This window comes from Cetorhinus maximus, chromosome 3, assembly GCF_964194155.1.
Source record: "Cetorhinus maximus chromosome 3, sCetMax3.hap1.1, whole genome shotgun sequence".
NCBI classification, from domain to species: Eukaryota; Metazoa; Chordata; class Chondrichthyes; order Lamniformes; family Cetorhinidae; genus Cetorhinus; species Cetorhinus maximus.
The window spans coordinates 58,302,685-58,322,320 of NC_135881.1; the positions used below are offsets into that span (position 1 = coordinate 58,302,685).

General features: G+C 44.5%; 1 protein-coding gene across 2 annotated transcripts in view; it reads left to right on the forward strand.

Moving 5' to 3' along the window:
- Positions 1–19,636, forward strand: part of steap2 (STEAP family member 2, metalloreductase) — a 117,085-nt gene that overhangs the window by 34,365 nt on the left and 63,084 nt on the right. The window contains exons 2-3 of one of the 2 annotated variants that reach the window (XM_078538417.1): positions 2,617–2,770; positions 19,058–19,102. The gene's annotated coding sequence lies outside the window, so the exon portion shown is untranslated. The remainder of the gene's footprint in view (positions 1–2,616; positions 2,771–19,057; positions 19,103–19,636) is intronic. The other variant, XM_078538418.1, reaches the window with a different exon arrangement.

Sequence of the window (19,636 nt, forward strand, 5' to 3'; positions counted from 1 at the left end):
GGCTGGTGGGGTGATAAGTGAAGACAAGGGGGACCCTATCATGGTTCTGGGAGGGAGAGGAAGATGTGAGGGCGGATGCGCGGGAGATGGGCCAGACAAGGTTGAGGGCCCTGTCAAACACCGTGGGTGGAAAACCTCGGTTAAGGAAGAAGGAAGGCATGTCAGAGGAACTGTTTTTGAAAGCGGTATCATCAGAACAGATGCGACGGAGGCGAAGGAACTGAGAGAATGGGATGGAGTCCTTACAGGAAGCAGGGTGTGAGGAGCTGTAGTCAAGGTAGCTGTGGGAGTCGGTAGGCTTATAATGAATATTGGTGGACAGTCTATCGCCAGAAATTGAGACAGAGAGGTCAAAGAAGGGAAGGGAAGTGTCAGAGATGAGCCTTGTGAAAATGATGGAGGGGTGGAAATTGGAAGCAAAATTAATAAATTTTTCCAGGTCCAGACAAGAGCATGAAGCAGCACCGAAGCAGTCATCGATGTACCGGAGAAAGAGTTGTGGGAGGGGGCCAGAGTAGGACTGGAACAAGGAATGTTCCACATACCCCATAAAGAGACCGGCATAACTGGGGCCCATGCGGGTGCCCATAGCCACACCTTTTATTTGGAGAAAGTGAGAGGAGTTTAAGGAGAAATTGTTCAGTGAGAGAACAAGTTCAGCCAGATGGAGAGAGTAATGGTGGATGGGGATTGTTCGGGCCTCTGTTCTAGGAAGAAGTGGAGAGCCCTCAGACCATCCCAGTGGGGGATGGAGGTGTAGAGGGATTGGACGTCCATGATGAAGAGGAGGCGGTTGGGGCCAGGGAACTGGAAATTGTTGATATGATGTAGGGTGTCAGAGGAATCGAGGATGTAGGTGGGAAGAGACTGGACAAGGGGAAAGAGAATGAAGTCAAGATAGCAAGAAATGAGTTCCGTGGGGCAGGAACAGGCTGACACGATCGGTCTGCCGGGACAGTCCTTTTTGTGGATTTTGGATAGGAGGTAGATGCGGGCCGTCCGAGGTTGGGAGACTATGACTTTAGCTAAGAAATGTGCTAATGGTGATATTAAGGATAGAAAGCAGGACGAGCAAGGTACAGATAGCCCTAGCGGGTGTGGGATGGGGGGAAGGGATCGAAATAGGCTAAAAGGTAGAGATAAAACAATGGATGGAAATACATTTTTTAAAAATGGAAATAGGTGGGAAAATAAAAATATATATAAATTATTGGAAAAAGAGGGATCGGAAAGTAAAATAAAAATAAATATATTTGGATAGCATTTTTATGTGGCATGCTTTGTGCTTGAATGTATGCATGGACATTTTTTTGCAGTTTTTTAAACCCTTCTTTCATCATTTGCAGGTCTGCAGCTCCCTGAGACAGCTGTCTGCCTTCAGGGAGCTCTCTCACAGCGCACAGCCATGCCCTTCAGAATCTTGCTTGTTTCAGTGAGGTCACCTCTTATTCTTCTAAACTCCAGAGAGTATGTGCCCAATTTAGTAAGCCCCTCATCATAGGACAACTCCCTCATCACAGGAACCAATCTAATGAACCTGCACCTTACCACCTCCAAGGCAAGTATATCCTTACTTCGCTATGGAGACCAAAATTGCAGCCAATACTCCAGATGCGGTCGGTCCAAAGCCCTTTACATTCGTAACAAGACTGCCTTGCACCTTGCAATAAAGGCCAATATGCATTTTGCCTTTCTAATGGTTTGCTGTGCCTGCATGCTAACTTTTTGTGTTCCTTATACAAGTAAATCAAGGCCTGAATGTTAACCTCAGTGGGCACACGCGATCGGCGGGTTCAGGAGCGGCCAGGAAATGGACCCCCAACCACGATCGGCCCCCGACTATGATTTCATGCTGGCTGGCCAATTAACAGCCAGCCAGCGCGAAAAGCTTAGTTAAAAGCTCAGCGCTGCCGGGGTGTAAGGGCAGGAAGAGGGTGGGTGATGACATCATCGCCGGCATGGCTGCGAGAGAGCTCCCTGAAGGCAGACAGCTGTCTCAGGGAGCTGCAGACCTGCAAATGATGAAAGAAAGGTTTAAAAAAAACTGCAAAAAAATGTCCATGCATCACAATCAAGCACAAAGCATGCCACATAAAACTGCTATCCAAATATATTTATTTTTATTTTACTTCATAACGGAGAATTCATCCCGCCCTTGGATGAGGTTTGATGAAAAATGTAAAGGCCGCCTGGCCAATTCATCCGTTCGCCAACCATAAGGTTGGACGGGCAATGAAAAATTAGAGGCAATTGCTTAATTACCCTCTTTGTTGTTGGTGGGTACGCTTCTGACTTTTGTGCGCGCCTCCCGAGGGAAATATCGCGCAAGTGCGCAATGATGTTGGGACCCCCGTCTAATGTCATCTCGTGCGATTTTATGCCTGATGGGGTTGGACACAGGCCCACCTGCAGGATGTAAAATTCTGCCCCAAGCCTCTCTGAATATCAACATTTCGAAGATTCATGCCTTTTTAAAAATATTTCTGCTTTTTTTACTCTTATTACCAAAGTGAGTAACCTCGTGCTTCCTCACCATAGACTGTATCTGCCACCTTGTTGCTCACTCATCTAATCTTTCTGTATCTCTTATGCAGCTTCTTTGTGTTCTTTTCACAGTTTCCATTCTCACCTTGCCACTGACCCACATCTCATCAACAAACTTAAAAAAAAAGTGCTGTACTATTTCCAAGGCCAATGTATTTTTTTAAGGCTTAGTGGCCAAAACTGGATGCAGTGCTCGTAATGGTACTGGACCAACGTTCCTGTACAGGTAAAGTATAGCTTCCTCCCTTTTGTATAGCTGCCTCATTAAGATAAAGACCAACATTCCATTAGCTTGTTTTAGTTACTTTTGTATCTGTACACTAAATTTTAGTAATTTGTACACATGCATGTTAAATTTCTTTGCTGCTCCATAGCTTCTAGTCTCTCCCCATTAAGAAAACATTCCTGTTTGTCTTTGTCAGATCGAAAGTGGATAACCTCACAGTTCTCCATATTGAACTCAATGTCCCTTAGTTTTGCCCATTAATTTTCTCCGTTTGTATTCCTTTTCCACCTTCCTCCTTCATTCCACACAACCTGCTGTACCTCCTAATTTCATTCTCTTCTTCTACAGTAAGAGCAAATGCAAGATACTCATTTAATAAGCCCATTATTTTCTTAACAGCCACTGTAGATTTGCATGAATAAACCTTGAATGTAACCACATTCCCCTTAGCATTCTTACTGTTAACATGCATTTAAAACCATGGGCTGGATTTGATGGGCTCTGCCGATGTGTTTGAAGGCAAGGGGAGGGGCTCTTAAAATGCAGTTCATGGCCTGCCCACCCCTGACCTTTATCCAATTATTGGGAGCAGTGGAGGCTCAGGAGGCCCACTTGCTCTTGGACCTATTAAGACCCTTAAGTAGCCAATTAATGGCCACTTAAGTGCCTCATCCTGCCCCTGCCACTATTTTACCTATGGCAGAGGTAGGCCCAAGCCAAGTGGATAGCTTTTACTGCACAGGCTGGTGTCAGGCAGGAAGGGGGGCAGGGAACCTCCGTTGCTGAAGGTCCCCCTGTGCCCATTGGCGACACCTCCCCATAAGGTCAAATCCTTCCCTTTAATCCTCCATCCTGGTGCCTCAAATCCAGCACCCAACTGCCCTCAACCAGCCAGGCCACGCTGATACCTCAGATTTAATCTGGCAGTCTAGGCTCCATAACCTCTTCTTCTTCAGGGCTGCCTATAGTCCCAGAAGTGGCCACCACTTGAAACTGGCACTGCTGGGACTACAGAGCTTCCGGCCAATCAGATTGGCAAGCAGCTCTTCAAGGAGGGATTTGCTCCCCAGATAGGGGGTGGAAGTCTCACCTTAAAGGAATTAACACCACTCCAATATGACCTTAAGGGGAGGTGTCTCTGATGGGCACCAGGGACCCCCACCAAAGGAGGTTCCCTACCCCCCCTTCCTGCCTGACACCAGCCTGCGCAGTAAAAGCTACCCACTTGGTCTGGGCCAACTCTGCCATAGGTAAAATAGTGGCAGGGGTGGGATGAGGCTCTTAAGTGTCATTAATTGGCCACTTAAGGGTCTTAATAGGACCAAGAGCAAGTGGGCCTCCTGAGCCTCCACTGCTCACCCTAAAATGGGAAAAAAGGTCGGGAGTGGGCGGGAAGGCAATGGGCAGGCCATGGACCATGGACTGCATTTTAAGAGCCCCCCTGCCGCACCCCCCCGACCTTCAAACAATCCGACGGAGTCCGTCAAACCCAGCCCATGGTTTTAAATGGATGTCAGGAGAAAGAATGCTAAAGGGGAGTGTGGGTATCTTCAAGATTGGCTGTGGGGCAGTTGGCTTTTGAATGGACATGTTCACGGCCGACTTTTCAGTCGGGGAGATGGAGGGTGTTGTTGGGAACACAGCACCTTATAGAACCCAGCCTCACATGCTGTTAGCTCTGATATCCCTTGCAAGTTTTTATTCATACTCTTTCTTTTCACCTCATTATTCTCTTTGTTTCTTTTTGTTGCTTTTTATAGTGCCCCCAGTTTACTGGATTTCCACTTGTCCTTGTTTTTGTGGAAACCTTCTCTTTATACTGTCACCTCATTTGATGACCATTTTTGTTTAACTACAAAACTACATGCCTTTTAATGGCATGTATAGGTTTTGAATCGAAATTTGCTTTGCTTGAATTTAAAGCCTTGTAGTGACTCTTATTTCTTCTGCTCAAATCTATTAACAAATTTAACCATATTATAGTCAGTGTTTGCAAAAAGCTCCCTTACCAACAGATTGTTGACTGATTCTGCTTCCTTATTCATCACATCCATTATGGCCTGTTCCCTTGTCAGTTCTAAAACACATTGTTCTGGTAAAACAACCTGGAATGCACTCAAGAAATTTACTGCCTTCACAACTTGAGTTGTTTTGTTTCTTCCAGTCTTGTAAAAATTAAAAACTCCCATTATAACCACTTTTATAGCCCAAAGTTACTGGTTCAGTTACATTTTCCTCATTGATTACAATCTCTTTTCTAGCATCTGAATTGTGTTGTTGTTAGAATGTGCTTTCGTTTTGTACCTTCACGCACTTTTAAAAGTTAGTCCAGAATTTGAAATTGTTGCAAATCTAAGATACAATTTTTAGATTTCCATGTAGTATTAAGGCCATTAACAAGATAATAAAAAGAATTTTTTTGCTGCCCATCCAACCTAATGGTTGGCGGGCAGGCGAAAAGGCTAAGCGGCCTTTGCTCTTTTTAGGAAACCTCATCTACAGGCGGGGGATGATGTTTCCTAAAGCAAATAAAAATATAATAAAAATTTTAAAATTGAATTAATAACACGTCCCTGCTCATGTGACAGAGTCACATGAGGGAACATGTTTTATAATGTTCTTCATTTCCTTTTTTTAAACTCTTCATCTCCCTGAGGCACAGATTATGAAGCACGCACTCGCGTGCACGCATGAAGTTCAGGCTCGCATCAGTCGCCCTCCAACCCCCCTCCACACAGGTAGCGCTGAGCAGTGCTGCTCGTGTTTCACACTGGACAGGCCTTAATTGGCCCGCCAGCATGAAATCGCCTTCCGGCCTTGATCGCGGGCGGCGGTTGGCTTTCCGACCACTCCCGCCCGCCCCTGCCAAGCCCGTCCGACAAGTGCTAAATTCTGACCTATGTTTTAAGAGGAGCCAATTTAACTAGGCTTCCTTGAGTCAAAGAATAAATTTATTAGTTACTAAAAACCCGAGGAAAGAAATAATACAAACTCAACATACATACATACAGATTAGAAATGAGAAGTTGTGTCCAAAAATAAAAATTAAATAAGATATATGAAATCGATCTTTTGCTTGTCCGTGAGGAGTAGATGGCGAAACATTGCAGTCGTTAAGTTGGGTGATTCCAGTAGAGCTGACTTCAGCAGTTGAGCAGTTGGTTTGGAGACACTTGGTTCTGCAGGTTAGCTGAAGTGCTGTTTCCTTCTTGACTGTGTTTTGCTGACTTGTGACTTTCCTGCAGCAAAAGAGAGAGACTTTATTTACCGGCAAGCTGCAGGGATGCCTAGTTGATGTTCTTTAGCTGTGACCTTCACAGCATACACTAGCACATCAGAACTAGAACACCAGAACTAGCACACACAGACCAGGTTTGCAGCTGGCTTTTTAACCCCTTTTCTTGTGTATTGCTGGAAGGGAAAAATAAACATGCCCTTCGCCCAGAATCTTCTTTCTTTCAACTCAGATCATGTCCACATTCTGAGATATAACTCAACAGGAGATGGTTTCTGTTGAGATGTTAATCAGGCTCCATTGTCCCCGCAACCACAGAGGTTACAGTTCAGTCTGTTGCATTGCATCTCTCCCTATCAAGTGTCTCTATCTGAAGTAGGCCTTGACACCTTTTAGGTGTGGCCTTCCATGTTTTCTGGACTAGCCGGTCAAGTGTAAACCACTTGGAATTTCCCAGCAAATAGCTACTTTACATTTTCAGCCAGCTTTTGCTTGTATGCCCTTTTTTAAAAACACATGTCTTCTTCAAAAAGTTCAGTATGCCCATAAGTAATTTGGCTGTGATCCACTGTCTTGACACCAAGCAAGCATTATGACACCTATTGTTGTAAGGATAGCATTCATAACCGAACAAGAGAAGAGTAAAGCCTATAAAAGTAATGGGCTGCATTTTCCGGTCGGTAAGCAGGGCGTGAGGCCCGCTCGCCGACGTGTAAAATATCGCAGGGTGACGTCAGGCATGCGTCCCGCTGTCACCCTGCATCATTTCATCTGCGCGTCCACTGAACTGTCAAAGGCCGATTAAGGCCATTAAAAAATGTAATTAAAATGATTAATGGACTTGCCCGTCCTACCTTAAGGTTGGTGGGCAGGCGAAGAGCCCAGGCAGCCTTTAGAAAAAACATGAAATCTCATCCATGGGTGGGATGAGGTTTCATGAGGGTATTAAAATTTTTATAAAATATTTAAATAAAAGAAATTGACATGTCCCAGCTCATGTGACAGTGTCACATGACGGGACAGGTCAGGAAAATTTTTTCTGTCCTTCAAAGAATTTTCAGAACTTCAACCCATCCCCCGAGGCAGCACTTTGCCTCAGGGAGATCTGTGCGCTCTTTCGTGTGCATGCGCAAAAGAGCGCATTCCCAACTCAGGGAATCCCCCTCCGCCCGCACAGGGAGCACACAGCGCTTCCAAGCGGACGTCACACTGGGTGGGCCTTAATTGGCCCACCCACGTAAAATGGCGACGATCAGTTACCCACCCGCCCGCCCCCGCTCCTGCACATCCCCCCCCAACAGGGGGAAAATGCTGCCCAATGTGTTTGTGACGTTATTCCTGTTCCAGCATGGGAATCCAAAGCACATAAGTGTTCAGCTGTTGTGACCACAATTTGACAGTTCACAGTTTGTTGATTAGATTTTCCATAACATGATACTTCTTAGAAGTTAATTTTATACTGAATAGAGTGCAGCCTTTGCCTTATCCTGAAGATACATCTAATTCAAACAAATGTATGTTTAGTCAAAGAAGGTGGCAGATATCAATTACGCATTTCGTAGATATTCTTCAGAAAAATTGCTTTCCATTGCCATGGGTACAAGCATGTTCAGCCAGCATAGCTAAGCCTATGTCAATAAGTCTTTTTTTGTATTTCCCTCTCAGGGAGTGGGCATCATTGGCATGGCCAGTAATTAATATCCAGCTATATTTGCCTTTGAGAATGTGGTGGTGGATCAGCATTTTAGACCACTGCAGTTCGTGTGGTGAAAGTGCAGCCACAATACTACTAGGTAGGGCGTTCCAGGATTTTGATCTGGTGTGAATGAAGTAATGGTGATATATGGGGGTGCAGGAGCAGAACAACTTGGTTGTATATGTGCATAGATCATTGAAGGTGGCAGGACAGGTGGAGAGAGCAGTTAATAAAGCATATAGTATCCTGGGCTTTATTAATAGAGACATAGAGTACAAGAGTAGGGGGTTTATGCTGAATTTATATAAGACACTCGTTAAACCTCAGCTGGAATATCGTGTACAGTTCTGGGCACCATATTATAGGAAGGATGTGAACACATTGGAGAGAATACAGAAGAGGTTTATAAGAATGGTCCCAGGAATGAGAAACTTCAGCTGTGAGGATAGATAGGAGAGGTTGGGGCTGTTCTCCTTGGAGCGAAGGAGGCTGAGAGGAGATTTGATAGAAATGTTTCAAATCATGAGGGGGCTGGACAGAGTAGATAGGGAGAAGCTGTTCCCACTCATAAAAGGATCAAGAACGAGATGGCACAGATTTAAAGTGATTAGCAAAAGAAGCAAGTGTGACATGAGCAAAAACTTTTGCACACAATGAGTGGCTCGGGTCTGGAATGCACTGCCTGGAAGTGTGGTGGAGGCAGGTTCAATCGAGGCATTCAAGAGAACATCAGATGATTATTTGAATAGAAACAATGTGCAAAGGTTTGGGGAAAAGGCAGGGCGATGGCACTAGGTCATGTCATAATGCTAATTTGGAGAGCCGGTGCAGACATGATGGGCCAAATGGCCTCCTTCTGTGCCGTTAAGATTCTGTGATTCTGTGATATGCTGAGTTCTGGGTGGTGTGTGACATTGAAGAGAAACTGGAAGTAATGATGTTCCCATGCACCTGCTGCTTGTCTTTCTAGCTTTGGGAGGTCACAGGTTTTGGAGATGCTATGTAAGAAGTCTTGGTGAGTAGCTATAGTGTATCTTGTATATAATACACATATGCAGTACAGCAATGGCGGACTGTGGTATTTAAGACAATGGTGGGGTTGCCAGTCAAGTGGACTGCTTTGTTCTGGATAGTGTTAAACAACCTGAAAGTTGGAGGAATTGCACCTATTCAGGCATGGGGAGAATTCCATCCTGCTCCTTATTTGTGCCTTGTAGTTGGTAGAGAGATGATGGGGAGTTGGGAGATGAGCCATTTGTCACAAAATCTCCAGCTCTGAATGCTTACATGGACTTGAATGCCTGGGACCAAAACTGTGCTGCAAATTTAATTGGAGTGTGCAGGTTTCCAGATCCCAGACTTTTAAATACTTACAAGGTCTCAAATTTGGTAGGCATTCACCACTGAAACCTTTTGAACCATGAGGTTTATAACTCAGCAGTTTATTCAGCCCACGTAGGCCATTTAGCTCATAATGTCTGTGCCAGCTCTTCAATCTAAAACTAATCCAACTTCTCTCTATAGTCCTGTACTTCCCTCTGCTTCAGTATTTATCCAGCTTTCCCTCAAAAGCTGGAATGAATTCTGCCTCAACCACTTTTTGAGGCAAATTATTTCCTTTCCTTTAACCCTCCATCCTGGTGCCTCAAATCCAGCACCCAACTGCCCTCAACCAGCCAGGCCACGCTGATACCTCAGATTTAATCTGGCAGTCTAGGCTCCATAACCTCTTCTTCTCCAGGGCTGCCTATAGTCCCAGAAGTGGCCACCACTTGAAACTGGCACTGCTGGGACTACAGAGCTTCCGGCCAATCAGATTGGTCAGCAGCTGTCCAAGGAGGGATTTGCTCCCCAGATGGGGGGTCGAAGTCTCACGTTAAAGGAATTAACACCACTCCAATATGACCTTAAGGGGAGGTGTCTCTGATGGGCACCAGGGACCCCCACCAAAGGAGGTTCCCTGGCCCCCCCCTTCCTGCCTGACACCAGCCTGCGCAGTAATAGCTACCCACTTGGTCTGGGCCTACCTCTGCCATAGGTAAAATAGTGGCAGGGGTGGGATGAGGCTCTTAAGTGTCATTATTTGGCCACTTAAGGGTCTTAATAGGACCAAGAGCAAGTGGGCCTCCTGAGCCTCCACTGCTCACCCTAAAATGGGAAAAACGTCGGGAGTGGGCGGGAAGGCAATGGGCAGGCCATGGACCATGGACTGCATTTTAAGAGCTCCTCTGCCGCACCCTCCCCCGACCTTCAAAGAAACCAACGGAGTCCGTCAAACCCAGCCCATGGTTTTAAATGGATGTCAGGAGAAAGAATGCTATAGGGAGTGTGGGTACATTCAAGATTGGCTGTGGGGCAGTTGGCTTTTGAATGGACATGTTCACGGCCGACTTTTCAGTCGGGGAGATGGAGGGTGTTGTTGGGAACACAGCACCTTATAGAACCCAGCCTCACATGCTGTTAGCTCTGATATCCCTTGCAAGTTTTTATTCATACTCTTTCTTTTCACCTCATTATTCTCTTTGTTTCTTTTTGTTGCTTTTTATAGTGCCCCCAGTTTACTGGATTTTCACTTGTCCTTGCTTTTGTGGAAACCTTCTCTTTATACTGTCATCTCATTTGATGACCATTTTTGTTTAACTGCAAAACTACATGCCTTTTAATGGCATGTATAGGTTTTGAATCGAAATTTGCTTGGCTTGAATTTAAAGCCTTGTAGTGACTCTTATTTTTTCTGCTCAAATCTATTAACAAATTTAACCATATTATGGTCAGTGTTTGCAAAAAGCTCCCTTACCAACAGATTGTTGACTGATTCTGCTTCCTTATTCATCACATCCATTATGGCCTGTTCCCTTGTCAGTTCTAAAACACATTGTTCTGGTAAAACAACCTGGAATGCACTCAAGAAATTTACTGCCTTCACAACTTGAGTTGTTTTGTTTCTTCCAGTCTTGTAAAAATTAAAAACTCCCATTATAACCACTTTTATAGCCCAAAGTTACTGGTTCAGTTACATTTTCCTCATTGATTACAATCTCTTTTCTAGCATCTGAATTGTGTTGTTGTTAGAATGTGCTTTCGTTTTGTACCTTCACACACTTTTAAAATTTAGTCCAGAATTTGAAATTGTTGCAAATCTAAGATACAATTTTTAGATTTCCATGTAGTATTAAGGCCAGTAACATGATAATAAAAAGAATTTTTTTGCTGCCCATCCAACCTAATGGTTGGCGGGCAGGCGAAAAGGCTAAGCGGCCTTTGCTCTTTTTAGGAAACTTCATCTACAGGCGGGGGATGATGTTTCCTAAAGCAAATAAAAATATAATAAAAATTTTAAAATTGAATTAATAACACATCCCTGCTCATGTGACAGGGGGACATGTTTTATAATGTTCTTCATTTCCTTTTTTTTTAAACTCTTCATCTCCCTGAGGCACAGATTATGAAGCACGCACTCGCGTGCACGCATGAAGTTCAGGCTCGCCTCAGTCGCCCTTCAACCCCCCTCCACACAGGTAGCGCTGAGCACTGCCGCTCGTGTTTCACACTAGGCAGGCCTTAATTGGCCCGCCAGCATGAAATCGCCTTCCGGCCTTGATCGCGGGCGGCGGTTGGCTTCCCGACTACTCCCGCCCGTCCCTGCCAAGCCCGTCCAACAAGAGCTAAATTCTGACCTATGTTTTAAGAGGAGCCATTTTAACTAGGCTTCCTTGAGTCAAAGAATAAATTTATTAGTTACTAAAAACCCGAGGAAAGAAATAATACAAACTCAACATACATACATACAGATTAGAAATGAGAAGTTGAGTCCAAAAATAAAAGTTAAATAAGATATATGAAATCGGTCTTTTGCTTGTCCGGAGTAGATGGTGAAACATTGCAGTCGTTAAGTTGGGTGATTCCAGTAGAGCTGACTTCAGCAGTTGAGCAGTTGGTTTGGAGACACTTAGTTCTGCAGGTTAGCTGAAGTGCTGTTTCCTTCTTGACTGTGTTTTGCTGACTTGTGACTTTCCTGCAGAAAAAGAGAGAGACTTTTTTTACAGGCAAGCTGCAGGGATGCCTAGTTGATGTTCTTTAGCTGTGACCTTCACAGCACACACTAGCACATCAGAACTAGCACACACAAACCAGGTTTGCAGCTGGCTTTTTAACCCCTTTTCTTGTGTATTCCTGGAAGGGAAAAATAAACATGCCCTTCGCCTAGAATCTTCTTTCTTTCAACTCAAATCATGTCCACATTCTGAGATATAACTCAACAGGAGATGGTTTCTGCTGAGATGTTAATCAGGCTCCATTGTCCCCGCAACCACAGAGATTACAGTTCAGTCTGTTGCATTGCATCTCTCCCTATCAAGTGTCTCTATCTGAAGTAGGCCTTGACACCTTTTAGGTGTGGCCTTCCATGTTTTCTGGACTAGCCGGTCAAGTGTAAACCACTTGGAATTTCCCAGCAAATAGTTACTTTACATTTTCAGCCAGCTTTTGCTTGTATGCCCTTTTTTAAAAACACGTGTCTTCTTCAAAAAGTTCAGTATGCCCATATGTAATTTGGCTGTGATCCACTGTCTTGACACCAAGCAAGCATTATGACATCTATTGTTGTATGGATAGCATTCATAACTGAACAAGAGAAGAGTAAAGCCACCTATTGTTGTATGGATAGCATTCATAACCGAACAAGAGAAGAGTAATGGGCTGCATCTTCCGGTCGGTAAGCAGGGTGTGAGACCCGCTCGCCGACGTGTAAAATATCGCAGGGTGACGTCGGGCATGCATCCCGCCGTCACCCTGCATCATTTCGTCTGCGCGTCCACTGAACTGTCAAAGGCCGATTAAGGCCATTAAAAAATGTAATTAAAATGATTAATGGACCTGCCCGTCCTACCTTAAGGTTGGTGGGCAGGCGAAGAGCCCAGGCAGCCTTTAGAAAAAACATGAAACCTCATCCATGGATGGGATGAGGTTTCATGAGGGTATTAAAATTTTTATAAAATATTTAAATCAAAGAAATTGACATGTCCCAGCTCATGTGACACTGTCACATGACGGGACATGTCAGGAAAATTTTTTCTGTCCTTCAAAGAATTTTCAGAACTTCAACCCATCCCCCGAGGCAGCACTTTGCCTCAGGGAGATCTGTGCGCTCTTTCGTGTGCATGCGCAAAAGAGCGCATTCCCGACTCAGGGAATCCCCCTCCGCCTGCACAGGGAGCGCACAGCGCTTCCAAGCGGACGTCACACTGGGTGGGCCTTAATTGGCCCACCCACGTAAAATGGCGGCGCGTCCCCAACTGGGTGCACCGATCAGTTACCCACCCGCCCGCCCCCGCTCCCACACATCCCCCCCCAACAGGGAGAAAATGCTGCCCAATGTGTTTGTGACGTTATTCCTGTTCCAGCATGGGAATCCAAAGCACATAAGTGTTCAGCTGTTGTGACCACAATTTGATAGTTCACAGTTTGTTGATTAGATTTTCCATAACATGATACTTCTTAGAAGTTAATTTTATACTGAATAGAGTGCAGCCTCTGCCTTATCCTGAAGATACATCTAATTCAAACAAATGTATGTTTAGTCAAAGAAGGTGGCAGATATCAATTATGCATTTCGTAGATATACTTCAGAAAAATTGCTTTCCATTGCCATGGGTACAAGCATGTTCAGCCAGCATAGCTAAGCCTATGTCAATAAGTCTTTTTTTGTAGTTCCTTCTCAGGGAGTGGGCATCATTGGCATGGCCAGTAATTAATATCCAGCTATATTTGCCTTTGAGAATGTGGTGGTGGATCAGCATTTTAGACCACTGCAGTTCGTGTGGTGAAAGTGCAGCCACAATACTACTAGGTAGGGCGTTCCAGGATTTTGATCTGGTGTGAATGAAGTAATGGTGATATATGGGGGTGCAGGAGCAGAACAACTTGGTTGTATATGTGCATAGATCATTGAAGGTGGCAGGACAGGTGGAGAGAGCAGTTAATAAAGCATATAGTATCCTGGGCTTTATTAATAGAGACATAGAGTACAAGAGTAGGGGGTTTATGCTGAATTTATATAAGACACTCGTTAAACCTCAGCTGGAATATCGTGTACAGTTCTGGGCACCATATTATAGGAAGGATGTGAACACATTGGAGAGAATACAGAAGAGGTTTATAAGAATGGTCCCAGGAATGAGAAACTTCAGCTGTGAGGATAGATTGGAGAGGTTGGGGCTGTTCTCCTTGGAGGGAAGGAGGCTGAGAGGAGATTTGATAGAAATGTTTCAAATCATGAGGGGGCTGGACAGAGTAGATAGGGAGAAGCTGTTCCCACTCATAAAAGGATCAAGAACGAGATGGCACAGATTTAAAGTGATTAGCAAAAGAAGCAAGTGTGACATGAGCAAAAACTTTTGCACACAATGAGTGGCTCAGGTCTGGAATGCACTTGCTGGAAGTGTGGTGGAGGCAGGTTCAATCGAGGCATTCAAGAGAACATCAGATGATTAATTGAATAGAAACAATGTGCAAAGGTTTGGGGAAAAGGCAGGGCGATGGCACTAGGTCATGTCATAATGCTAATTTGGAGAGCCGGTGCAGACATGATGGGCCAAATGGCCTCCTTCTGTGCCGTTAAGATTCTGTGATTCTGTGATATGCTGAGTTCTGGGTGGTGTGTGACATTGAAGAGAAACTGGAAGTAATGATGTTCCCATGCACCTGCTGCTTGTCTTTCTAGCTTTGGGAGGTCACAGGTTTTGGAGATGCTATGTAAGAGGTCTTGGTGAGTAGCTATGGTGTATCTTGTATATAATACACATATGCAGTACAGCAATGGCGGACTGTGATATTTAAGACAATGGTGGGGTTGCCAGTCAAGTGGACTGCTTTGTTCTGGATAGTGTTAAACAACTTGAAAGTTGGAGGAATTGCACCTATTCAGGCATGGGGAGAATTCCATCCTGCTCCTTATTTGTGCCTTGTAGTTGGTAGAGAGATGATGGGGAGTTGGGAGATGAGCCATTTGTCACAAAATCTCCAGCTCTGAATGCTTACATGGACTTGAATGCCTGGGACCAAAACTGTGCTGCAAATTTAATTGGAGTGTGCAGGTTTCCAGATCCCAGACTTTTAAATACTTACAAGGTCTCAAATTTGGTAGGCATTCACCACTGAAACCTTTTGAACCATGAGGTTTATAACTCAGCAGTTTATTCAGCCCACGTAGGCCATTTAGCTCATAATGTCTGTGCCAGCTCTTCAATCTAAAACTAATCCAACTTCTCTCTATAGTCCTGTACTTCCCTCTGCTTCAGTATTTATCCAGCTTTCCCTCAAAAGCTGGAATGAATTCTGCCTCAACCACTTTTTGAGGCAAATTATTTCAGTCTGCAACACCCAACTGCACAAAAATGTCTCTGAATCTCTCCTCTCACTCACTGACTATTTTTAATTGATCATGTTATTTTTTCTCTTTTTAAATTTGTTTAGGAACTGTGAGCAACTCTGGCAAAGCCAGCATTTATTGCCCATCCCTAAATGTCCTTGAGAAAGTGGTCATGAGCTGCCACCATGGACCACTGCACTCCATGTGGTGTAGGTACACCCACAGTGCTGTTAGGGAGGGAGTTCCAAGACTTTTACCAGCAACAGTTAAGGATATAGTTCCAGGTCAGATGGTGTGTGACTTGGAGGGGAGCTTGCAGGTGGTGGTGTTCTTGTGCATCTGCTACCCTTGTCCTTCTAGGTGGTAGAGGTCGCAGGTATGGAGGGTGCTGTCAAAGAAGCCTTGGTGAGTTGCTGCAGTGCATTTTGTAGATGCTGCCACAACGCACCGGTGGTGAAGGGAGAGAATGTTTAAGGTGGCTGATGAGGTGCTCGATCAAGCAGGCTGCTTTGTCCAGCTTTTGGAACTAATTTCCCCACCAGAAGAAATGGTCTTCCCTTTTTAGCCTATCGGACTCTTGGGAGAATACCAGAGGTCATGAGCACTGTAGCATATGCTCTGAAGGAGATTGATGCGTGTAGAGTAATATCATTTACAAAAAAGTTAAGTTGTTTGGTGGCAGTACTGAATATAAAGGAGCTACAGAGCCTTCGGGAACACTTGAGTTAATGGCAAAAAGACTAGAAGTTGGGCAAGTAACTCCAGGAAATACATTGATTTGAAAAGCAACTAAATAGACATGAATGTAGCTTTGAAAAAACTCAGCAGGTCTGGCAGCATCGGCGGAGAAGAAAAGAGTCGACGTTTCAAGTCCTCATGACGCTTCAGCAGAACTGAGTATAGTTAGGAGAGGGGTGAAATATAAGCTGGTTTAAGGTGGGGGGGGGAGGGAGGTGGGGAGAGAAGTTGAGGGGGGGGGTTGGTTGTAGGGACAAGCAAGCAGTGATAGGAGCAGATAATCAAAAGATGTCACAGACAAAAGGATCAAAGAGGTGTTGAAGGTGGTGATATTATCTAAGAAAATGTGCTAATTAAGAATGGATGGCAGGACACTCAAGGTACAGCTCTAGTGGGGGTGGGGTGGAAAGACTGACAAGGTATTAGTTGTAGATATAAAAATAATGGAAATAGGTGGGAAAAGAAAAATCTATATAAATTATTGAAAAAAACAAACGTGAGGGGGAAGAAACGGGGTGGGGATGGGGGAAGGGAGTTTAAGATCTAAAGTTGTTGAATTCAATATTCAGCCCGGAAGGCTGTAAAGTGCCTAGTCGGAAGATGAGGTGCTGTTCCTCCAGTTTGCGTTGGGCTTCACTGGAACAATGCAGCAAGCCAAGGACAGACATGTGGGCAAGAGAGCAAGGTGGAGTGTTAAAATGGCAAGCGACAGGGAGGTTTGGGTCTTTCTTGCGGACAGACCGCAGGTGTTCTGCAAAGCGGTCGCCCAGTTTGCATTTGGTCTCTCCAATGTAGAGGAGACCGCATTGGGAGCAACGAATGCAGTAGACTAAGTTAGGGGAAATGCAAGTGAAATGCTGCTTCACTTGAAAGGAGTGTTTGGGCCCTTGGACGGTGAGGAGAGAGGAAGTGAAGGGGCAGGTGTTGCATCTTCTGCGTGGGCATGGGGAGGTGCCATAGGTGGGGGTTGAGGAGTAGGGGGTGATGGAGGAGTGGACCAGGGTGACCCGGAGGGAACGATCCCTACGGAATGCCGCCAGGGGGGGTGAAGGGAAGATGTGTTTGGTGGTGGCATCATGCTGGAGTTGGCGGAAATGGCGGAGGATTATCCTTTGAATGCGAAGGCTGGTGGGGTGATAAGTGAGGACAAGGGGGACCCTGTCATGTTTCTGGGAGGGAGGAGAAGGCGTGAGGGCAGATGCGCGGGAGATGAGCCGGACACAGTTGAGGGCCCTGTCAATGACCGTGTGTGGAAAACCTCGGTTAAGGAAGAAGGAGGACATGTCAGAGGAACTGTTTTTGAAGGTAGCGTCATCAGAACAGATGCGATGGAGGCGAAGGAACTGAGAGAATGGGATGGAATCCTTACAGGAAGCAGGGTGTGAGGAGCTGTAGTCGAGGGATCTGTGGGAGTCGGTAGGCTTGTAATGGATATTGGTGGACAGTCTATCATCAGAAATTGAGACAGAGAGGTCAAGGAAGAGAAGGGAAGTGTCAGAGATGGACCATGTGAAAATGATGGAGGGGTGGAGATTGGAAGCAAAATTAATAAATTTTTCCAGGTCCAGACGAGAGCATGAAGCCGCACCGAAGTAATCATCGATGTACCGGAGAAAGAGTTGTGGGCGGGGGCCAGAGTAGGACTGGAACAAGGAATGTTCCACATACCCCATAAAGAGACAGGCATAGCTGGCACGCAGAAGATGCAACACCTGCACCTTCACTTCCTCTCTCCTCACCGTCCAAGGGCCCAAACACTCCTTTCAAGTGAAGCAGCATTTCACTTGCATTTCCCCTAACTTAGTCTACTGCATTCGTTGCTCCCAATGCGGTCTCCTCTACATTGGAGAGACCAAACGCAAACTGGGCGACCGCTTTGCAGAACACCTGCAGTCTGTCCGCAAGAAAGACCCAAACCTCCCTGTCGCTTGCCATTTTAACACTCCACCCTGCTCTCTTGCCCATATGTCTGTCCTTGGCTTGCTGCATTGTTCCAGTGAAGCCCAACGCAAACTGGAGGAACAGCACCTCATCTTCCGACTAGGCACTTTACAGCCTTCCGGGTTGAATATTGAATTCAACAACTTTAGATCTTAAACTCCCTCCCCCCATCCCCACCCCGTTTCTTCCCCCTCCCTTTTGTTTTTTCAATAATTTATATAGATTTTTCTTTTCCCACCTATTTCCATTATTTTTAAATCTACAACTAATACCTTGTCAGTCTTTCCACCCCACCCCCACTAGAGCTGTACCTTGAGTGTCCTGCCATCCATCTTAATTAGCACATTTTCTTAGATAATATCACCACCTTCAACACCTCTTTGATCCTTTTGTCTGTGACATCTTTTGATTATCTGCTCCTATCACTGCTTGCTTGTCCCTACAACCACCCCCCCCACCCCTCAACTTCTCTCCACCCCCCACCTTAAACCAGCTTATATTTCACCCCTCTCCTAACTATACTCAGTTCTGCTGAAGGGTCATGAGGACTTGAAACGTCAACTCTTTTCTTCTCCACCAATGCTGCCAGACCTGTTGAGTTTTTCCAGGTAATTCTGTTTTTGTTTTGGATTTCCAGCATCCGCAGTAGTTTTTTGTTTTTATGAATGTCGCTTTGGTTGGAGGGCATATGATAGTAAATCATTTTGAAACGCATTGAAAATCCTTACAGTTGTCCAAAGCAGTATCCGATTATTGACCAAAATGTTCACCAAGTTTCTGATTTGCATAACATAATTCACTAGTAAAATGTCGGTGCTGAAACCCATAGTGGTAATCATAAATTAGACAAGAACTTTCAAGGCAGTGGCTAATTTGAGTTTACCACTCTCTCTTTAGAATGAAGAAATATACAGATATTAACACCTGCAAAGGTACAAGCTATCATGTTTCTTAAAAATAGGTTGCACACAAGCAAGTTTCAAAAAGCAAAATACCATGGGAACTTTTACATCCTGGATATGGGACCTTGATTTAGCATGCCGCCTGAAAGACTTTAGGGTGAAGTATTGTTATTGGCAATTTCAGATGAAAAATTTGAGTATTGGGTAATTAATGTTGGTTTTAGAGTGATTCTTCTTTTTCCTCCCATCCCACCTCATAAGCACGTTGGTCTCAATAGAGAATACATCCAATGACAAAACACTAAATATATGTCATGATAAAACTCATGTTCAATTAAAAACCTGTACTATATGTGACAAAATAATGGCTTTGTGATTAATGAATTGTTATATCGATCTTTTGTAGCATATTTTCTGATACCAGCAACAAAAGCTTGAGCTGTGCTTGAAGGTATGTCACTTTTTTTATTTTTGTGTCTTCAATCTATTATTATTTGGAGGGGAAGGGATGGATGAGGGTGATTAATTCAGTCCGTCTATAGACTTGTAAAGTGTTTATCAAAAATACAGACAATATTAGGTTGGATCTGTTGTAATCCAGAGCTAGGAATGAAATAGATATCTATGAAATTATTGATCCCGCAAATATTATTTGTTAGATGTTGGTTAAAAGTGTATTGTTAGAGTGTATGACTATTGCTAATATGAGCAAAACTTATATTGTAATAAACTAAAACTGAAGGCTATTAATGTATTTCCAATGACAATAATTGCTGGCCAACATTCTAGATTCATTACTGCATCCCTGTGTCAGAAAATATGAGGAAGAGAAGAGAGGGAGGGAGGGAGAGAGAGAAAGAGAAACAACGGAAGGGGGCTGATAAATGACTCACTCTGTAGGACTGTGACGTGCTGCTGGACAGGACACTATATGCATACAGATGAGTCCCTGATGTTCCCTTCCAACAAAAAAACAGTCATTCAG